Source organism: Equus caballus, chromosome 14 (assembly GCF_041296265.1).
Source record: "Equus caballus isolate H_3958 breed thoroughbred chromosome 14, TB-T2T, whole genome shotgun sequence".
NCBI lineage: Eukaryota > Metazoa > Chordata > Mammalia > Perissodactyla > Equidae > Equus > Equus caballus.
This window is the reverse complement of record NC_091697.1, coordinates 11,457,958-11,465,641: the sequence shown is the minus strand read 5'-3', so window position 1 is coordinate 11,465,641 and position 7,684 is coordinate 11,457,958. Positions and strand designations below refer to the sequence as shown.

Here is a 7,684-nt window from a genome sequence, read left to right as displayed (position 1 = left end):
TGAGCCAATTGTTTCTATGGGGAGTCCAGGCACCTGAGGATAGAAAACTCTTCATATCCCATAGGACTCACACTCTAGAGCTTGAACCCTTGATCCAGAATGTAATCTGGGAACCAGGGGCAAAAATATCGACTATAGAGGCCAGCCTGGTGGTGCAGCAGTTAAGTTCACAGGTTCTGCTTCGGTGGCCTGGGGTTCGCCGGTTCAGATCCCGGGTGCGGACATGGCACGGGTTGGCAAGCCATGCTGCGGTAGGTGACCCACATATAAAATAGAGGAAGATGGGCATGGATGTTAGGTCAGGGCCAGTCTTCCTCAGCAAAAAAGAGGAGGATTGGCAGCAGCTGTTAGCTCAGGGCTAATCTTCCTCAAAAAAGAATACTGACTATAGTGCTGATGATAACAACTAAAACCAGAACTATGAGTCAGGAAAAAGCTGCACTTATAGTTCACATTTAATGCTAGTGAAAATAAAGAAACTGAGTCACAAAGAGGTTAAGTGACTTGCCTAAGACCATAAGTGATGGAATTGGAGTTGAAACAGCTCATTCGTGGTCTTAAACTCAGAATATTGTTTCTGATAATGACAATGATGTCAACCAAAAATTTGCTCAATGCAGAAAATATTTAATGACAAAAAGAAAAACAAAATCAACATCAGTCCTTCAAAGGTGTCTTTAATATCCTTTTGTTGTAGTTTCTTTCACTTGTTTTATTTCCTTAATCATACATGCTGTTTTAAGGAACACTAAGGACATATTGTGTAGTTTTAGATTAATGCCACGCTAACTATATACAAGGTGGCAGTTGGATGATACCAAATTGGTCCCCTAGTAACACCTACTGGAGGTCAACATAGAATCTGAAAATAACCCCTTGGGGATTTTTTTTAGTGTACAGATTTCTCCCCCCTGTGGAAACAGATCATCAAGCCAAGGGATAAGTGGAGATAAATATAAAATCTCAGATACATTCACTAATGGCTACAAGTTCAGCATCTGAGGTAGATGCCACTTAATCAGTCACAAAAGGCTCCTAGTGAGAGCTGTGCCTTGAGAAGACACGGAAGAATGCCAAGAGACGAGATGACAAAGGCAGAACATCTTTTACCTCAAGAAGCAACAGTCACAGACTCAGAAAATCTCTGTTGTAAGAAGCCTCTCCCCTTTCTTGATTTTTGATTAACTCTTAACAAAACAGGAAGCTGTGGTACAGAGAGGTTAGGTGATATGTCCAAGGATACACAGCCCAGAAATTTTAAAAAAAAACAAGATTCAAACACCAATGAGTAACTTCAAGTCTCTGATCTTAAGACCTCTTTAATTTTCACCTGAAATTGGTGTTACAGGTTAGAAGTAATTAAAAAAACTAAACGTGAATAGGAAAACCCCATAAAAATAAGATCAAATGCTGACCAATCACTTATTGGACATAAACAAAGGTATAAGTCAGAAAATTTTAATAAAATCTATTGTAACACAAAGGATGTTCACTGAGTATAACTCAGGACTTACAGTATGGAGATTGTTCCACACTAAGTGGGAATCCAACTTGTCACCAGAGAAGCCATCACAAAGACCAGATTAAAGACTGGATGTATTGTTGGGGGTGTCTTTAACTCCTAAATTTAAATAATTAATATGTTGAAGTTACAGGTTATCTCAGGACTGAAAATCACACCATATTATAAAAAAAGCTCCAAAGCAGCATGAATATTGGTTATACAACCTTTAATTTCAAAAAGACAACAATTCATTGAAACAAACAATAGTGAACATCTATTACATGCTGGAAAATTTAGGCGCTGGAAAATCATAAATGAAGATAACATCTTTCACACACATAAGGAATTCTAAGTCTGTAGAACTAGTGGTAGTTTTTTCTGTTATGCTTGTCACTGTTGTTACCATACTTAATTGTAGGTGGCATGTTGCATGCAAACTCTTTGTTAGACAACGGAATGAGTACACTTACTGTACTGTCTGACAAACATGCTTCTGCTAAAGGCATACATCAATCCTAAGTGAGGTTCCTAAGACTACCCTACAATGCTAATCTCTTTTTCATTTACTCACCTGCTCTCCAAAACAACTCTCATATTTTCTCCAAGTTTTACCAATCCTCCCTGTCCTACTGTCCACGAACAAAAGCCATCCAGGATTCTAATTGCACTGAGAAAATAGAAGCTATCAGAAGAGAACTTATTTGTGTCACATATGGTGTACTTTACCTCCTGCTACAGTCAAGGTATTGGCTATGTTCACATGAAAAATCAACCTTGCCCTTCTAAATTGGTTTCTATCTGCCACACTCAAAGGTCACCCCTCTGGAAGAAGCTTTCTCCATTTTTAATCTATCATCATTTACTCTTTGTGTAGAATCACTTCCTTAACCATATCTAAATCTCATGAGAAAACAAAACACATTGATATGATATGCTCTTCTAGCTACTGCTCCATTTCTTTGTTCTCAAGTACAAAAAAAAAGATTAATACAAACTGTACTTATATTGTATCTTGCCCACTTTCTCCCTCCCCAATTTTACTATGAATCCTCTCTGAGCACAACTCCATTGAAATTGCTCTTACTAAGGTCACAAGTGATTTCGATGTTGCCAAATGTGATGGTCAACTCTCAGTTCTCATTATAATTCAACAGAATCTGCACCTGTTGCAGTTGATTGCACTTTCCATCTTTGAACAGTTTCTTCCCATGTATCTGAGATACTGCTTCTTACCCAACAATCTGAATCTCTTGTATCACTTACTTCTCAACTAAACACAGTTGCCTCAGGTCTCAGTCTCAAAACTTTCCTCTTACCTAAGTGATCTCAACTGATTGTATGTCCTTCAAGATCCCCTCTACTCTAAAGACTACCAGAACTACACCTTTAGGCCAGAATTCTAAATTGAATCCCAGTTGGCTTCACATATCTCATAAGCATTTCAAATGTGTCTCGAGAACTAAATTCCTGGTTTCTCTTATGTAATCCTCCTGTTCTAGAAATTTTCAAAATCTCAGTAAATAGAAATTTCATTTTCCTTTTGCTTGAGCCCAAAACATCGAATTATCTCTCATTCTCCATTCTTTCCTAACAGATGTGATCTAAATGTTTTCCCATTGGAATATTTTCCATGGAATATTTATCCATGAATATTTAGCTTTCCACAAGCTAAACATTGTTGTGTCACTACTCTAATCAATCCATCTTTGTCTCTCATTTAAAGTGTCCTAAGTTGCCTTCCTGCATTCAGCCTAGCTCCCTGCTCTATTTTACACACTGTAGACACACTGATCCTTTTAACAATGTACATCTTATCAAGTTACACCTCTACAGAATACTCTTCAAGTGCTTCCCGTCTCACTCTGAACCAAACTAAAAATGCATCCAAATCCTGCTGTTGAGTCACACAGAGTTGTGCAATGTACACTTTCTTCCCATACACTCCACCCTTCCTAGAACGCTGGTGTTAAAATAACATGGAAGGAGACACAGTAGTGCTCTTTGATGTTGACTATCAGAGTCAGTTCTCTTTGAATAAGTATGCAATGCTTCACATTCAATATTCATAGTCAGTTTAGTTAAGCTCAATCACTATTTACTGTGGCCTAGTATTTGACAGTCACTATTTTCTGCAGAATTTTTGACAAAAAATTTTGTAGCTTTCTTTAACCATGACTTATATGCGAAGAGGACGTAGAAGGAGTTGCTGTGAACTCTAATATCTCCTCTTCCTCTTCTCTTTGAAAAAAAAGTCTTTCCATGCTCAATGAAACATCTTTGCTTCCTTCTTCCTGAGAGCAAGAAACAAGACAAGGTAAATCCTCTTAATCGTCAATTGTAAATAATCTTTGATAGCTTACCAAATAGTCTCGTGTGAAACAGGACACACAGAGGTGTTCTCAGGAAGACTATTTTCACAGTATTGAATCCCTAAGCATCACTTGTGGATACTTTCTGAGAAGATGAGCATCGTGACAATAATTTTTTAAATGCCCCCATGACGTCCTTGTTTCTGAGGCTGTAGATGAGAGGATTGAGCATGGGTGTGAAGACGGCATAGAAGGCTGACACCATCTTGTCCTGTTCAGGGGTGTGGAGTGACTGGGGCAGCACGTAAGTGTAGAAGGCAGCCCCGTAGAAAATGCTGACTACAGTCAAGTGGGAAGAACAAGTGGTAAAGGCCTTTTTTTGGCCTTCAGCAGAGCGCATGTGGTAGACCGTTAACAAGATGACAGAGTAGGAAGTTGAGATAATAGAGATGGGGATGAGGAACATGAGTACACAGCAGATGTACATCAGGGTTTCATACAAGGATGTGTCAGCACAGGCCAGTCTGAGAACTGCAGGGATCTCACAGAAGAAGTGGTTGATACTGCGGGAGCCTCAGTAGGGGACATTCATTGTAATAGGGGTGAGCAGGAAGCCATCCAGTGACCCACCAAACCAGGCACCAGAAGCCAGGAGAAGACACACCCTGCGGTTCATCAGGACTGGGTAGCTAAGAGGGTTACAGACAGCCACGTAGCGGTCATAGGCCATGAGGCCCAAGAGGAAGAACTCTGAGCCAATCATGGTCAAGTAGAGGAAGATCTGGATGCCACAGGCCACAAAGGAAATGGCCTTCTCTTTAGAAGCCATGTCAACCAGCAGTTTTTGGAGAGTGGTACAAATGAAAAAGGTGTCCATGATGGACAGCTGGCTGAGCAGAAAGTACATGGGAGTGTGGAGGCGGGTGTCCACCTGAATCAAGACTATCATGACCAAATTTGCAGTTACAGCCACCATGAAAATAGCAAAAATAACAGCAAAGATAATCCCTGTAGCTTCACTGTTCACCAGAAGCCCCAGGAGGATAAAGTCAGAGGATGCAGTACCGTTCTTCATTGACATTGCCTATGGCAGCTCCAGGGGAGCAGGAAGCCACAAAGACTAGGAAGGAAATGGAGAGAAAACACTTTCTATATGAGAGAAACTCACAACCAGAGGTCACTGGTTAGGATGAAATTTTCCAAGGCAGAATGCTGGAGAAAAACAAATAGACCAAGAGACACATCATAATTCAGTAACTATAGATCTATTTCTCTTTGTTGGAGAACAATCCTTTTTATATTGTGTGTATGTTCATGCTGTAATGTTTAGGCTACACTAGATGCATAATAAAGTTGGCTTTTGCTACTCCTCAGTAAAGGTTTAACTATATCTGTTCTATTCATTCTGCATTTCTTGCATCCAGAATGCTGTCCAACCCATAGCTGGAATAAATAAATATTGGTTGGAGAATAGGGTGATTGACACACTGAACCTCTGAACAGGAGCAAAACGAATCTTTAAGAAGTGAAGGTTGTAAAGAACAAAACACCTTCTGTGAGTCTTCTCTCAATACTTCACTTCTGACACTCTGGTCACCGAATGTGTGTGGGTTTCTTCCCCATACCAAGCAAACTCTAGGTCTTCAGGTTACAGCTGAGTGACTTACAACTTAATTGAATTCTTACAATATCTACCTGGGCATACCCTAATATCCCACAGGTTAAGAGTTCAGTCCCACAAGACTGGAATCCACTTCAGAAGCCAATTACAAGTACAGGTTTTCACCTGTGCTGTTGAACCACTGGCTATAAATCAGATGTTCCCATGACCCACTTCCTGGGTTCAATCAATATTTTAGTGTTTCATAGAACTCAAGGAAAGTTTTTCCTTCTAGACTGAGTAGTATGTAACTCAGGAACTACCAAGTAGAAGATATGCATGGTGTAAATATGTGGGGAGGTGTGTGGGATTTTTGTGCTCTCTGGGTGGACCACTCTCCTAGCTCCTCCACGTGTACACCAAAGTAGCCCTCTGCACTCTTTTCTTTGGAATTTTATGGGGATTTGTTATTTAGGCATGACTGATTAAATCATTGGCCATTAATGATTAATTAGACCTCTAACTTCTCTCCTCTCCTAGGAGATCTGGGATGTGGAATGTAAAAGTTCCTAGCCTCTAATCACATAGTTAGTTCCCTGGCAAACATCTCCCATCGCTAGAGGCTTTCCATAAGTTATCGCATTAACATAAACTCAGGTGTAGTTGGAAGCAGCTTATTATGAATAATAAAAGACACCTGCATAGCTCTTATTATTTATGAATGGTTTTAGGAGCTCTGTGCCAGGAATGGGGACAAAGACCAAGTATATATTTCTTGTCATGAATCACAGTATCACACAGGGTTAAGACATTACTTGGGGCCTCACGAATGAAATGTTTTAGTTGTCATATTTCACCTGGGTTATTCCCGTAGCTTTCCCACTGTCTCCCTGTTCTCTCTCTTGAATGCTTTTAGTATGATCTCAGCAGAGAAAAGTCACATTGAGAAACCTACATCAGACCAGATCTCTCTCTGCTGAAAATTCTGCTATGGCACTTCATATCCTACTTCAAAGCCCATCATGTTGTTACCTTTTCACCCTCTGAAATTATCTCCTGCCTCCTCCAGTGTGTTTACTCTGGTGCTGCAGCTCCCCTGGCCTCCTTGCTGATCCTTGTCCCCATTCTGGGGGAGTCCCTAGGCCGGGCCCTTTGCCTCTGCTGTACCCAGGACTGAGTCTCCTCCTCACATCTGTGTGTTTGTCCTTCATGTCTTTCAAGGCTTTGTTCAAAACCCATATTTCAGAGGGGCCTGTTCTGGTAAGACTTGATGACTTTATCTTTTCACGTTCCTTGATACCATCTGACATGTATACTCATTCTATTTTGTTTGTGCTTCCCGCCATAAACAGTAAGCTCAATATAAGCAAGGATGTTTGCTTATTTTGTTTCATGTGTGCTTCCAGAATATAAAAGAATGTCTGGCACATGGTAAATATTTCTTGAATATTTAAATGAATGATTATTAAACGTATACAGTCTAGAAAAATGGAATTATTTTTTCTTGTGCTTGTTTAAATAATGCATTTCTAGTAGGATTCCTTCAAAATACACCAGGGTATTTTCCATAAAACATGCAAAAGGGAAATAAAATATTTTAAGTGCCAGGTCCTTGTGTTTATCTTCACTGCAAAATGAATGTGCCATAAAATATGATCTACCTACATTTTCTGGTAAGAAACTTAGTTCTCAGAAATGGAAATACACCACATATCTCTAAGATCATGCAGCAATAAAAATTTTACATCTTAATCATCTAAATTTTGCATATAAATTTTAGACAATTACTCTGTGACTTAAAATCAACATACTGTCTTAGAGTCACATGTCAGCATAATTTACAGCAAACAAGGGACTCACCATTTTTCCTCTCTTCTGAATCTGTATTTGTTGTGACAGCTCTTTATTCACTATGTTCCAATCACTGTTTAAAAGGTGACTGTGGCATCAGGTGTTATTATCAATGCAGAGATTGCATTGTGGATGTTAATAATAGAGTTCAAATTCTTCCTATGATGTGCCGGTAATAAGAAAATCATTGTGCATTAGTTTTCTTAGCATCAAGTTTCCATCTGTCTGTTATTGTCAGAAAAATTGAGTCTTAAAAATGCTACTATCAATTTTGTATTCTATTAAATTTGATAAACCTATAATAGATTTAACTTAGTATTAAAATCAATTTTGCTAGGCAGAATAATGTCCTCGTCCCTACTTAAAGATCCTTATGTTTTAACCCACAGACTATGAATATACTCCCTTATTTGGCAAAAG

At 39.2% G+C, this 7,684-nt stretch overlaps 1 pseudogene; it reads right to left on the bottom strand.

Moving 5' to 3' along the window:
• Positions 1-3,934: 3,934 nt before the first annotated feature.
• LOC138917537 (olfactory receptor 2T11-like) lies at positions 3,935-4,894 on the bottom strand (annotated as a pseudogene).
• Between the last annotated feature and the right edge of the window lie 2,790 nt (positions 4,895-7,684).